At 34.3% G+C, this 15715-nt stretch overlaps 1 pseudogene; it reads right to left on the reverse strand.

The window, feature by feature from the left end:
• Positions 1-346: 346 nt before the first annotated feature.
• Positions 347-15715, reverse strand: part of LOC136398336 (hsc70-interacting protein-like) — an 83427-nt pseudogene continuing 68058 nt past the window's right edge.

Here is a 15715-nt window from a genome sequence, read left to right on the forward strand (position 1 = left end):
ATGTATATAAAACACATATACTCTGATTAAGATTTTTTGTTGGGTTTTTTTAGTAAAGAAAAATATAAGGTTTAAGACACCATTTTAATTTTTTTCTAAATATTTAAAGGTTTAAAGTGTTTAAACTTTATAATTCTTAATAGGAAAACATTATCTGAATGAATACCCTAATGGCAAATCACTGTACAATGAATGTTACAGCTGCACTTGGGGCAGCGTAGTAGGGATTCTCCTCAAAGCAGCCTAGCTCTCTTCATGAGAAGGTCAGAGATACACTGCTGTGTGTTATTGCAACATCCATCAGGTGATCCAAGTTGCTTTTCCTTTAGCAAAGGCTCTTTCAGAAGGGGTTTATGCTTGACCTCCAAATTTGGCTGACAGTTCACTCATGAGATTCATAAACTTTGGGTTGCTCTGATATTTCGACATATTTGCCTGGTTCTGAGCCACATCGTGGAAGGCCGTCATAACTTCTGGATCATGCGTAGCTGCAGGAACCTCTGGATGACTAAGAATTTCATTGAGCCCAGGCATTCCTTCCATTTCTGGCATACCTCCAGGAAAATTACCAGGCATTCCCCCCCGGGAAGCCACCTGGAAAGGAGCCACACTGAGCTCCTGATTGTCATCTGGCCTCTTCTTCCCTCTAGGCTCTCTCATATTCTTCCATTCTGTCTTTGGTTTCTTGCTCTTCACATTTCTGCTCATACTTTCTTTGATGTTCTGCAATTTTCTGGGCCCTCAGTTGAACTTCTTTCAGCATTGCACTAGCATTGTTGTATCGGAACAGTGAGAAACAGACATCTTGCCACACACACAATCAAGAAGCCAAATTAAGAAATTAAGGAGTCTTCAATGCCGGGGCGAGACTGCATGGAGACCTAAGTAGTTCAAATCAATGCAGTACCGAACACAGTTTGGGGCTAGCTTTTAAAGACAAAATTACATATAGACTGAGGAATGAGGAAGAGAGGAAGCATATCAGTAAAACTAAGTAGTGAAACAAGCTTTTTTACAATGTTTATCTATAGGGTTAATTCAGGGAGAAACTTTCTGAGAACATCTGCAACTTTGCAAAGCTAGCTCAAGACCACAGCCTGGGAGACTAGCCTCAAGGCCAAGAAGAGGGAATCTTTTAGAAAAAGTAAATTCTGCTAAAAGTTTCTTTGTTTTAGTCAAAGTAAATTCTGCCAAAAATTATTTATGCTAAGAGCCTCTCTTTTCTATATTTCAGCATCATCATTATAATCCAATTTACACGCAAAGGCAATATCATGGCAGCTTCCTCCCAATGGCTCAGAAGCCTCTGTGCCTTCCCTCGCCACTTGTGCGGCTGTGCTGAGTCAGGATTTATTTCAATAATTCTGTCACAGTCTCGGATGGCAGCATTTGGCTTCTCTAATTTGATGAAGACACTGGCCTCTTGGCACAGAATGGCCAAGCGAGGATTCAGCTTGATAGCATCAGTGAAAAGTCAAAGGTTTTCTGTAGTTCACCATCATTTAGGGCAGTGGTCCCCAACCTTTTTTGACCCATGGACCAGTTTAATGTCAGAAAATATTTTCATGGACCAGCCTTTAGGGTGGGACGGATAAATGTATCATGTGACCGAGACAAGCATCAAGAGTGAGTCTTAGACGGATGTCAAGAGGAAATCTGGTCATTAAAAAAAAATAAAACATTGTTCAGACTTAACTATAAATAAAACGGAAATAACATAAGTTATTTATTCTTTCTCTGTGGACAGGTACCAAATGGCCCACGAACCGGTACCGGTCCGCGGCCCAGGGGTTGGGGATCACTGATTTAGGGCATCAAAAGCAGCCACTTTTTTTATCATTTGCCTGGTCCATCATATCTCCTCAGTTATCTCTACATTTTCATCTCCCATTTCTTGGGACATCAGTGTCTGGTTCTACCACACCCTCATTGTCAATTTCAAGATCACTTTTCTCACTTGACGGTCCTTCTGTCTTTATATCTTTCTTCGCCTTCTTACCATTTATTTTTTTTGCTCCTTGATATTATCTTCTGATTTAGTTTTATGAGTAGCAGGTGGTATATTACCTCCCATGCTCTCCACCCACTGCCTCAGGAAGCACATTTCCTTGGAGAGCAGAATGCTTGGATGCTGCTTACACATTTTCACGAACGCCCGAAGTTCGCTCACTTTGCGGGGATCCACGGTCGGGAAGTGGCGGAAAGTGGCAGGAGGCGGCAGGCGCAGCTAAGGTTGCGGCAGGAATCTACCCGGATTAAGTTTTATATAAGAAACATGGATGCAACAAAATAGAATATAAAATAGCCCTGATTTTCAGAAGGTAAAGCAAAAAACAGTTGATTTTATACTTAGATATTTGTAGTAACTTCTCAGATGGTTGCCTCAATTCACTTCTTCTTTTTACTCCATAAACCTAGAATTATTCCTCTAAAATATGTATCGAATCAAAGTAATAAGTTAATTTCTACCCTTCATCGGGTAAAGCACTTCACTGGACTACCAGGATCCATTTACTGTGCTTACCTCCTCTCCACCAAGGCTATTCTTGTTCTGGCTCTCTTCTTTTCCAACTTTATCCACCCCTCCTTCCAATTTGCATCTTATGTTCTAGGCATGCTAGGTAGACCCCTTACATTATTTGAAATAAACCATGCTTTCATACCTGTGAGACTTTTCATATATGTTCTCATTTTCTGAAAATTCTAGATTTTTTTTTTTCTTGTAACAAATGTGACTATCTCCAATGTGTTCCTAGATTAGTATCCCTACTTTCACCCTCACCCAGCACTTTAGCAGGTCTTCACCTTAGTGATCCTTATAGCACATGGAAAATTAAGCCCCTGAAATGATTACATTTTACCTTAATTGTTGGTAGGCTTCTCTGAAGAAGCATTCATTATGGTAGATTTTGGAGAAAAATAGACTTAGTTACAAAATGGTTCCACAAAGTACTAGGTATGAATTTTGGGGTAAATTATATGGTTTTTCTCCATTTATTTATCTGAACAGTGAGATTGAGAATCATGAAGTCATTAATTTGATGTGCTAATTTATCACAGAACATGTCATATAATAAGGCAAGTAATAAAAATTCAGTCTGGATTGTCCCTGTCTCTTTATTTCCCATTGATATGCAAAATCTTAGAAAACAGTGATTCTGCCATATGTTTCTCTGTACTCAAAAAGTTGACATAGCATTGGAACATGACAGTTCTCAATAAATGTTATCAGATGGTGAATTAATTGTAATTGCTCAAACCATGTGGTGAGGTATGGAAATTTTTTAGGATATTGTCATGACAGGCCTCAAAATGTATTGCTTTATTATACAGAACATTTAGTATCTCAAAGTAGATATTCCACATTTATTTTCTCTGCTTGTAAATAACTTTCCTTATGATTGATTCTGAAGACTTTGATAATACTATTTTTCCTCCCTGAGGACTCTTAAACAAGATTTAACAGCAAATAATTAGAGAAGATAAATATTTTAATTTTAGGGTATCTTTCTTCTAATGAGTATGCTGTAAACCAGGCATCCCCAAACTACGGCCCCGCGTTCCGCACGTGGGCCCCTGAGGCCATTTATCCGGCCCCCGCCACACTTCGGAAGAGGCACCTCTTTCATTGGTGGTCAATGAGAGGAGCACTGTATGTGGCAGCCCTCCCATGGTCTGAGGGACAGTGAACTGGCTCCCTGTGTAAAAAGTTTGAAAAATTATATATGTAATTTTAGAAATAGGTGGTTTCTTTGCATTGTCTTTGGGAAGTATATTGCTATATCCATTTTACAGACTACTTGAATCAATATTTTGTGTGTGTGTGTGTATGTGTGTGTCACATAGACAGAGAAAGGGACAGATAGGGACAGATAGACAGGAAGGGAGAGAGATGAGAAGCAGAAGCATCAATTCTTCGTTGCGGCACCTTAGTTGTTCACTGATTGCTTTCTCATATGTGCCTTGACTGGGAGACTACAGCAGACCAAGTAACCCCTTGCTCAAGCCAGCGCCCTTGGGCTCAAGCTGGTGAGCTTTGCTCAAACCAGATGAGCTCATGCTCAAGCTGGTGACCTCGGGTTTTTTAACCTGGGTTCCCCGTGCCCCAGTCTGACGCTCTATCCACTGCTCCACTACCTGGTCTGGCTTGAATCAATATTGTCAAAGTATCAATATGTAATGGAAAGCGCACCGGTATCAAGGAAAAAAGGTGTATTTCATTTTTTATAAAGATTTAGGCAATCTGTGTTCTACATACAAATTGGCTACCTTCTTGTTCAGTGACTTTAGGCAAGCCTCTAAGGCTTTTCCTAAATCACTATCCTCAGCAAAGTAATGAGACTAGCAACACTTCTTTTGGTTATCACATATCTTATTATTCGACCTAAATATTGTAAAAATAAATGCAGTTTGAATCTTTTAAAAAGTGTACAAATTTAAAGAACTGTAAATGCTAGTCCAAGTGTAGCAATTGAGAGGTACCAAAGCAGCTATTAGCAGAACTATTCTTACTAACAATGAAAGCAAGTTAGAAAAAGTCATTAACAACAATTTATATTATACTTTATTTTTTAAAGTGTATTTTATAACAGACTTGAGTATACTGTTTCTAAAAATGTGCATAGGCCATTGAATATTGTTTTTAAAAGTGATACGTGCCTTGGCCTAACTTGAGGTGGCGCAGTGGATAAAGCATCAACCCGGAATGCTGAGGTCGCTGGTTTGAAACACTGCACTTGTCTGGTCAAGGCACATATGGGAGTTCCTGCTTCTCTCTCTCTCTCTCTCTCTCTCTCTCTCTCTCTCTCCTCTCTAAAATGAATAAATAAAAAAGCAAAAAATGTTTAAAAAATGATACATGGCTCTATATTAAATTTAAATGAATAAGAAAGAAGTGCAGTTAAAAAGAGTGTCATTTAGCAGGTAAGGGATTGGTGTGCAGTTTTAAATGGTTATCAGTTCTTGCTTCTATTTTTGATACGTGTGCATTTGATATGTGTGAACATATTTATTCATTACAATAAATAAATAGGCAAAGGTGATCAGAATGAACAGGTTTAACATAATAAGAATTCGTTCATATTTTGTAGGCAGTGATGGAATAATGTTATCCCTGTGAAGGAAAATGTTAGAAATACTTTTTCTTGTGCTGGTATCTATTCACATGAAATAATAATTTACCTCATAGATATCCACTCAAGTTATATCCTATTTACAGTATAATTCTACACATTTTTAATTCCCATTGGAAAACATTATTAAGATTATTATTGTGATATGCCAACAATGTGTCTTTCATTTTACCAATATTTTTTGCCTTTCTTTGGACTTGCTATTTTTTATTAAGAATTTCAGTTCTCTTTTCTAGGCTTATTTTCTTTCTTTCTAAAATATAGTTTTTTGGGTTTTTAAAATAAAGTCTGTTTTTTATCAACTCTTTCAGTTTTGTTTATCTAAAATTTTCCTTATTCTTCCTTTCCTCTTTACTGATAATTTTACTGAGTACAGAATTTTTCATTAATAGGTATTATATTTTCTTTCCTAACATTGAAGAAATTGTTCCAGTATAAATATTATACCTATGTAAGCAATCAGTGTAATTATTACCCCAAACAAGTAATCTATCATTGATGGTTGTTTTTTATATCCTTTCTTTGTTTCTGATCTATAGTAGTTTCAGTGTTTTTCTATTGGTTGACATAGCAAAAATTCTCATACTGTAAATAAAACAATTTTATATTTTTCTTTTTATATATTTTTAATTTTTTAACTTTTTCATTGTATTTGACAAGAAAATTAGGCATGTGTTTACTCACAAATTATGTTAACTTTTTTACATAATCATAGATTCAAGAGAAATTGCATAAAACTGTATGTATGTATATGTGCAGGTAGGTTCTAGGTAACACTCGTACATTTCCTCAAATATTGTTTTATGTTTGATTGAAAAAGTTTTCTGATGATTTAAAAGTTTTATATTCTAGACCCTGGCTGGTTGGCTCAGTGGTAGAGCGTCAACCTGGCGTGCGGAAGTCCCGGGTTTGATTCCCGGCCAGGGCACACAGGAGAGGCGTCCATCTGCTTCTCCACCCCTCCCACTCTCCTTCCTCTCTGTCTCTCTCTTCCCCTCCCGCAGCCAAGGCTCCTTTGGAGCAAAAGATGGCCTGGGCGCTGGGGATGGCTCCTTGGCCTCTGCCCCAGGCACTAGAGTGGCTCTGGTCACGACAGAGCGACGCCCGGGAGGGGCAGAGCATCGCCCCCTGGTGGGCGTGTCGGGTGGATCCCGGTAGGCAGCATGCAGGAGTCTGTCTGACTGCCTCCCCGTTTCCAGCTTCAGGAAAAAAAAAAAAAAAAAAAGAAGTTTTATATTCTATTTTTATTTTTAGTTATTATACCTTAAATTTATGTTTCTTACACACTCTAAACTTATTTACCATCTCTTACTTTTTATAAGCAAAGTTATAACTTTCTAATAAATTACCATTTTCAAAATTCCTCTCCATTTTCTATGATACAATCTACACTTTCAATACCAATTTTTAAAACCTACATAGATACACAATTGTGTTTACTAGTTTAGCTGTCAAGAGTTAATTAGCTAACTTTTTGAATAATTTTCTATACAGTCTGTTCATCATTTCTTGTTTCTTTCTCCTTATTTGAGAGTTTATTTTCCCTACAAGTAATGTACATGCTTTCTAGATATTTCATTTTGAGTGTGGGGATGGTAATTTTCTTAGTCTTTGTGTGCTTGAAAATATATTGATTTTATTTTCACTTTTACACAGTAATTGATTTATACAGATAATTCTTTGTTGAGTTATTTCCACATACTGTCATGTTGAAGATATGACTTTAATATTTTTGTCATCTATTATTTTCAAATAAAAACTCTTAAAAGGCTTAGTTGATTACTTTTAAGTGAAATTTAAGGAATTCTATTGGTAAATATCATTATTCTTGAGCTTTATTTTAATGTAAAAAAGCATAAATTTTCTTTCTTTTTTTCTTCCTTCTTATCCCCTCCCTCCCTTCCTTCTTTTCTTCCTTCCTTCCTTCCTTTCTTCCTTTCTCCTCCCTCCCTCCCTCCTTCCCTCCCTCCCTCCTTCCCTCCCTTCCTCCCTTCCTCCTTTTATGCCTGCCTTCCTTCCTTCCTTCCTTCCTTCCTTCCTTCCTTCCTTCCTTCCTTCCTTCCTTCCTTCCTCCTCCCTCCCTCCCTCCCTCCCTCCCTCCCTCCCTCCCTCCTTTCCTCCCTTCCTCCTTTCATGCCTTCCTGCCTTCCTGCCTTCCTGACTTCCTTTCTCTTCTCCTTCTATGTATTCTATATTTTGTTTGTAATTTTCATTCAATGTGAGTACTGGGTCTTTATTCAATTATGAGAAATTCTTAGCCATTATTTCATTAACTATTTATTTTGTGTCTCTAAATTTTCTCATTTGGAACATCTGAGATTAAGATTGAAATTTTCAACCATTATTTATGTTTCATCACTTATCTTTAAAATATTTTTTATCTCATTATGCTCCCTTCAATGAGACTTCTTTTTTAAAAGTAATTTAAGGCTGAGTAGTATTTTAATGTATATATGTACCACATCTTTATCCAATCCTTTATCGAGGGGCAGTTTGGATGTTCAATGTCTTGGCCGCTGTGAATAATGCTGTGATGAACACAGGGGGTGATGCGTCTTTAGGTACCAATGTTTTCGAGTTTTGAGGGTAGATACCTAGTAAAGAGATCACAGAGACATATGGTAGTTCTATTCTTAATTTTTTGAGGACACACCATACTTTCTTCCATAATGGTTGTACCACTTTACATTCCCACCAGCAGTGAATGAGGGTTACTTTTTCTCCACAGCCTCTCCAACACTTGTTATTACCTATCTTGTTGATAATAGCCAGTTTAACAAGTGTGAGGTGGTATCTCATTGTAGTTTTAATTTGCGTTTCTCAAATAGCTAGTGAAGATGATCATCTTTTCATATATCTGTTGGCCATTTGTATGTCCTCCCCCCATTTTTTAATTGGATTGTTTGCTTGTTTGTCACTGAGTTTTGTAAGTTCTTTATATATTTTGTATATTAACCCCTTATCAGAGTTGTTGTTTGCAAATATCTTCTCCCGTTTAGTTGGCTGCCTATTTTTTAATGTCAGTTTCTTTCTTTTCTTTCTTTTTTTTTTTTTTTTGCTGTGTCAAAGCTTTTTATTTTGATATAGTACCATTCATTTATTTTTTCCGTTACTTCCTTTGCCTTTGTAAATGATGACATAGTGTCATTCACAACAATATGGATTGACCTTGAAAACATTATACTGAGTGGAATAAGTAAATCAGAAAAATCTAAGAACTGTATGATTTCACACATAAGTGGAATATAAAGCTAAGACTCATGGACAGGTACATGTACAGTAGTTAACAGGTGGAGGAGGATGTAGGGAGCAGTGGGGGAAAGGGTATAAAAAAGGGCAAATATAAGGTGATGGAAAATGATTTGAGTTTGGGTTATGGGTACAAAACATAATCTATGTTAAAATGCTATAGAAATGTTTGCCTGAAACCTATGTACTCTTTTTTTTTTTTTACAGAGACAGAGAGAGAGTCAGAGTGAGGGATAGACAGGGACAGACAGACAGGAATGGAGAGATGAGAAGCATCAATCATTAGATTTTCGTTGTGCATTGCAACACCTTAGTTGTTCATTGATTGCTTTCTCATATGTGCCTTGACTGCGGGCTTTCAGCAGACCGAGTAACCCCTTGCTTGAGCCAGCGACCTTGGGTCCAAACTGGTGAATTTTTTGCTCAAACCAGATGAGCCCACATTCAAGCTGGCAACGTCGGGGTCTCGAACCTGGGTCTTCCACATCCCAGTCCGATGCTCTATCCACTGCACCACCATCTGGTCAGGCAAACCTATGTACTCTTCTTGATCAATGTCACTCTGTTCAACTTAATTTCTAAATAAAAACAATTTAATTTTATTGGTGTGACACTAGTTAACATAATTATACAGTTTCAGATACCCAATTCAATGATACAACTCTGTACACCATATTGTGTGTTCAGCATCCCCCAATCAAGTCTGTGTCCATAACCATTTACCTTTCCACACTTTCCTCCACCTTGCCGTTTCCTCCGCAATCACTGAACTCTCATCTGTGTCTATGTCAATGAGGTATCTTTAGCACCATCCTCTAATTCAATAACTCTCTTGACTACTATACTCACGCTAACATTTATTCCAGCTTTTGAATTTATTAATTTGAAACTATGATTTGCTTTATATTTATAATTGCTATTTTGTTTCATAGATACCTATTTTATATAAATGCTTTAATCAATTAAGTAAAACATCTTTATACTCATTGACAAAATTTGTATAGTGTAAAATATAAAGATTTAAAGAAGTATCATTTGAAGTGTTTTTAAAAATGCATAGATTAAAATTTATACACACCCTTATCATGAAATGAAATGTTTCCATCATCTAATAGTGTTCTCTCATGTCTGATTTCACAGAGTTTATCAATGTTCTGATTTTTGTCACCAAATTTTGCCTGTTCTAGATTTTTATATAAATGGAGCCATTTATTTTGAATACTTTTCACTTAAAATAATGCTTTTGAGATTCATTTATTTTTGTACATATCACAATATATATTTCCTTTTCATTAATTAGTAACAATATAAAATTAAACATAGCATGGGTATGTTTAAAACCTTGCATTCACACTTATATTTTCAATCCTAATGCCACACAACTTTTAATTTAGCCTTCCTTTATTTCTTACTCATAAGAAATTGGCCCTTCCATCTTCAATATATTTACTTATTTGCTTAATCCTCCTATACAGAATTTTATTTTTGTCTTATAGACTTTTTCTTCAATATAACTGAACTCTTTCTAAACTAATTAATATCTTGTTGACGCCAAACAAAATTTCTTTGATATAAAACAAAAAAGATGAAGACCCTATAATTTATTTTTTGAAGATATCTATTATTTCTATTTTCTTTAATTGCATTCTTTGAATAATGTCAGTTTTTATGCACACACATATGATAGCTAAAATTCACCAAGGTAACTTTCTATATGTGCTATGAAATTTTAATCTGTATACTCATCTGCAGTGCATAAATATTTTTATTTTTTATTATTCTGCTTGGTTTTTATTTTCCTGCTCATATTTTTACATGTGATTGTTTTGTGTTTAATTTCTTTTTTTATAAAAAAAATACTTTTTTTTAAGAAAAATAAAACATGTAAGCATGGCTATCCTAAAAATAGAATTTGTAAATAAAATTTAACTCAAAAGATAATAAAAATGTTATAAAAACAATAATAATTAAATTGTCAAATTGGTATAAGTACTGCATAGATAGTCTCCAAATGTTTTGCTATGAAGTGTTTTACCTTTAGTATTATTTCATTATATCCACTTATTAACTTTTACACTTATTTCTTGTTTTGTAAGTTATGTTTTACATATGCATACAGGTAACTACTCATAATTTTAGACTCTATTTCTTTAATAAATTTTTTTTTTTTTTTTTTTTTTTTTACAGAGGCAGAGATAGACAGGGACAGACAGACAGGAACGGAGAGAGATGAGAAGCATCAATCATCAGTTTCCCATTGCGCGTTGCGACTTCTTAGTTGTTCATTGATTGCTTTCTCACATGTGCCTTGACCGCGGGCCTTCAGCAGACCGAGTAACCCCCTGCTGGAGCCAGCGACCTTGGGTCTAAGCTGGTGAGCTCTTTGCTCAAGCCAGATGAGCCCATGCTCAAGCTGGCGACCTAGGGGTCTCGAACCTGGGTCCTTCCGCATCCCAGTCCGACGCTTTATCCACTGCGCCACCACCTGGTCAGGCTAGACTCTATTTCTTTAAACACATGAAACATATAGTTGTGTTATGTGAGTATGGTTATTCCATTATCTGAAACTTTGTGTGTGCTTGGTTTTACACAATCTATAGCTCTTCTTTATTGACAATCCTGTTTATTCTGTTTTAATATTTTTTCTTTTTATATTCATATGCACAGTTATTATTCCTAGCAAGTACTCATAATACTAAGGTGGCTTGCTCGGGTGCTGACTGAAGCACATCTGAACCTGAAATGGCCAGCCTCTCCCTTATGGATACTAAATCTGACACTGAGGCCAGATCAACTTTAGAGACCTGTATTCCTCAATTAAAAGTTTCCACATGGGAAAACTTGGTGTTCTTTCTGTTTCACTATCTCAACACTACAATTTTATTCCTTTCAGAAGCTCTAAAAATATTGAACCTCAGAAATTCTGTCAATTTATTTATATACTTCATTAAAAAATCTTGTTGTTGTCTTCTCTAAGGGTAGTTGGTGTTCATCTGCTTTTCATTTATAACACTAAGAAAAGCCATCAAGTGATTTTTTCCAAAAATAAAAACATGTTCCAAAATAATTTGTTGTCTCCATCTCTAGAAAGAGAAATGTATTCATGTATTCAAAATTATGAAATGTTCAGTGGTAGCTAATCTCCAAATGAAAGTTTGGAAGAAGGTAAGTAATTAATATCATGTGCTACCTCACTGGACCTTCATTGCCGTACCAGGAATTATACATAATACATTCAGGAATGTAAACTAAACTCAAGAAAACAAAATGTTATAATAACAATAAAAATTGTAAACAATTTTTCAAAGAAGAGAGAGAACACTAAATTTTTTGTTGCTTTTCAATAAATGCTCAACTACATCACATTTTATACCAAATATGTATAAAATGCACCCACAAACAAATCTCTTCCTATATGTTATGGATAGGACATGGGTACCAAGAAAGCACTTAGCTGTTCTTCATGTTATACTTTCAGCCAAAAAAAGTTAAAGTTGAAAAAGAGGATTTTCAGTGTAGAGAAATAGAAGAAACCGAAGAAATAATTAAAACACTGATTACATAAACTTTATAACTCTGTCTACCAGTAATACTAAAAGGCAAATAAAAAATGTAAGTTATTTTAATATTAATAATGTGTTTACAATCTTAATATGTAAAGTGTTCATTAAAATTGGTATTTAAAAATCAGTAAAAAAGAAGAGAAACAGACATATCATTTTTGAAAAGCATTTATAAAAATGTTCAACATTACTAATAAATATACTTAAAATTTATTGCTAATTCATGCAATGCAAAATTTTATATGTATAACTTAATAAAATAATGTTTATTAAAACAATTATTTATGGAGCTCTTGCAACCTTCTGTATTAAATGAGATGTTTTATATTTTTAAAAAATCAAATATTTTTATGCATCAAACTTATGATATACATGTTATTTCTTATTTTAAGGAAGAATCTATGGAGACATCCAAGAGGACAGTAGAGTAGTAGTTAGAAGATACAGTTATATCCTCCCAGGAGCAAACAGGAATTACAACAAAATTATAAAACAATCATCCTGAAAAACCAACTGAAGATAAGCTGAAGAGAAGTTTTATAACCGAGAATTTACAGAAGAAGCCACATGGAGATGGCTTCAAATAGGTACCCACCATAGGAATACTTAAACATTTAAAATAAATCTAGATAGAGATCCATAGTAATATAGTCATAGGAAATTTAACACCCCATGGACATCAATTAATAGATCTTTCAGACAGAAAATCAACAAGGAAATGATGGTTTTAAATGACATACTACCATCAGCTGGATTTAATTGATATCTTCAGAGCATTTTATTCCAAGGCAGCAGAATATACATTCTTTTCAAGTACACGTGGAGCATATTCTAGAATAGATCACATCTTAGGATGTAAAACAATCTCAATAAATTTAAAAGATTAAAATCTTATCAAGCATTTTCTCTGAAAATAACAGTATGAAAGTAGAAATCAATCACAAGAAAAAAGTTGAAAAACACAGAAGGACATGATGCTACTAAACACTGAATGGGTGAACAATGAGATCAAGGAACAAATTTTAAAATACCTTGAAAAAATAAAAACAGGAACACAACAACTCAAAATCTATGAGACATAGGTAAAGCAGTGCTGAGGAGGAAATCTATAGCATTACAAGCCTATCTCAAGAAACAAGAAAATCTCAAGAAAAAACAATCTAACAATATACTTAAGAGAACCTGAAAAAGAACAACAATAACAAAAAAGCCCAAAGTGAATAAAGGAAGGAAATAATAAATATCAGAGCAGAAAAAATAAAAATGGAGTCCAAAATAAAAAAATAAAATAGAATCAGTGAAACCAATAGCTGGTTCTTTGATAAGATAAACAATATCGACAAACCTTAACCAGAATCATCAAAAGAGAGAGAGAGAAAGAGAGAACACAAATAAGTAGTATCAGAAATAAAGAGGGGTAACAAATGGCACCAAAGAAATACAAAGGATTGTGAGAAAATAGTAACAACTACATGTCAACAAATTGGACAATCAGGACAAAATGATAAATTTCTTGAAATATACAATCTTCTAAAACTGAATCAGGAAGAATCAGAAAATGTGAATGGACAACATTTAAGTAATAAAACTGAAGCAGTAATGAAAAAAAAACCCACCAAAAAACAAGTGTCCTGGACCAAATGGCTTCTCAAGTAAATTTTACCAAATATTCAAAGAAGAGCTAACACCTATTTTTGTTATACTATTTCAAAAAATTCAAGAGGTAGAAAAACTCCCAAACTCATTTTACAAAGTTAGAATCTTCCTAATTCCAAATAAAGATTTTACTTTATTCAAATAAAGATGCCATAAAGAAAGAAAATTATAAAACAATACTCTTAAAGAACATAGGTGTTAAAATCCTCAACAAAAAATTAGCAAACCACATCTAACAATACATTATAAAGATTATACACTATGATCAAGTGGGATTTAATCTGAAGATACAAAGTTGGTACAAATCTGCAAATCAATAAATGTGATAAACCACATAAACAAAATGAAGAATAAAAATCATATAATCATACCAACAGATGTAAAAAAGACATTTGAGAAAATACAGCACCCATTTATGATAAAAACTATCAGCAAAATGGATAAAGAGGGAACATACCTTACAGTAATAAGGTTTATGTATGACAAAACAAAAGCCAACAACATACTCACTGGGAAGAAACTACAATAATTTTACCACTCTTATTCAACATAGTACAGAAGATGTAGCCACAGCAATCAGACAAAAAAAAGAAATAAAAGACATCCAATTTATAAAGAAAGAAGTAAAACTTATATTTACAGATAATATGATACTGTATAAAGAAAACCCTAGAAGAAAACACAGACAATTAAATTTTGAACATTTCCTGTCTCAATATCTTTTCTAATATATCACTTTAGACAAAGAAAATAAATAAAAATAAAGTGGAACTACCTTAAACTAAAAAGCATTTTTACAGCAAAGAAAACTATCAACAAAATTAAGACAACCCACTAAATGGAAAAACATATTTGTTGATACATTTGATAAGGGACTAATATTCAAAATTTATAAAGAATTTATAAACTCAGCACAAAAAAATTCCAATTTAAGAAATAAGCAAAGGACCTGTATAGACTCTTCTTCAAAAAGGACGTACACTAGCTAATAGACATATGAAAAGATGTTCAACATCACTAATCATCATAGAAATGCAAATTTGAAGCACAATAAGATATCATCTCACACCTGTCAGAATGGCTATCATTAATAAATCAACAAACAATAAGTACTGGTGAGGGTGTGGAGAAAAGGGACCCCTTGTGCACACTTGGCTGAAATGCAGATTGGTGAAGCCATTGTGAAAAGCAGTATGGAGTTACCTCAAAAATATTAAAAATAGAACTGCCTTATGTCCCAGAGATTTCACATCTGAAAATTTATCTGAAGAAAACTGAACCACTAATTTGAAAGAATATACCCTCATATGTTCATTGTAGCGTTATACGGTAGCCAACATTTGGAAGCAAACCAAGTATCCTACAGTACATGAGTGGATATGGAAGTGTAGTATATTTACACAATGCAATATTACTCATTCATTAATAAAAATTTTTAAAAAGGAAACCTTACCCTTTGTGACAGCATGGATGGACCTAGAGTGCATTATGCTAAGTGAAAAATGCTAGTCAGAGAAAGAAAGATAAATATCATATGATTTCACTCATGTGTTGAATCTAAAGAACTAAAAACCAAAATAGGGTTAGAATCATATAAGAGAGAAGGTGACAGCTGTTGGTGGTGGGGATTGGGAAATTGGGTGTGATGGGGGTGGAGGGATTGAGTCCCCACAGAAAAAAAGAAGAACATTTATGGACACAGAAAACAGTATGGTGATTGCCACGGTAACAGGTGGAGGAGGGTATAGGAAATAAATGTTAATGGATAGAGACTTGATTGGGGTGATAAACACAATACACTGTTCAAATAATGTGGAATTGTGCACAATTCTTGAAACATGTTAATTTTGTTAACCAGTGTTACTTCAATAAACTTAATATAAAGGAAAAAAATATAAAAAAACAAAAAGTCAGATATAGGATAGCTGGGAAAAAAAATAGAAGATAAAGCTATGTAAAAATTTTCTGTCTTCCCATCTCCAAATCTAGTTAATTTTACATGACAGCAATAACCACTATACTAAACATTTTATAAGCAGTTACTAATTTTAAATTATCTAATAAGAAGATGAATACCTTTTTAAGATATGTGTTAGCTAGTGCAATAAAATAAAC

Source organism: Saccopteryx leptura, chromosome 3, assembly GCF_036850995.1.
Source record: "Saccopteryx leptura isolate mSacLep1 chromosome 3, mSacLep1_pri_phased_curated, whole genome shotgun sequence".
Classification (NCBI taxonomy): Eukaryota; Metazoa; Chordata; class Mammalia; order Chiroptera; family Emballonuridae; genus Saccopteryx; species Saccopteryx leptura.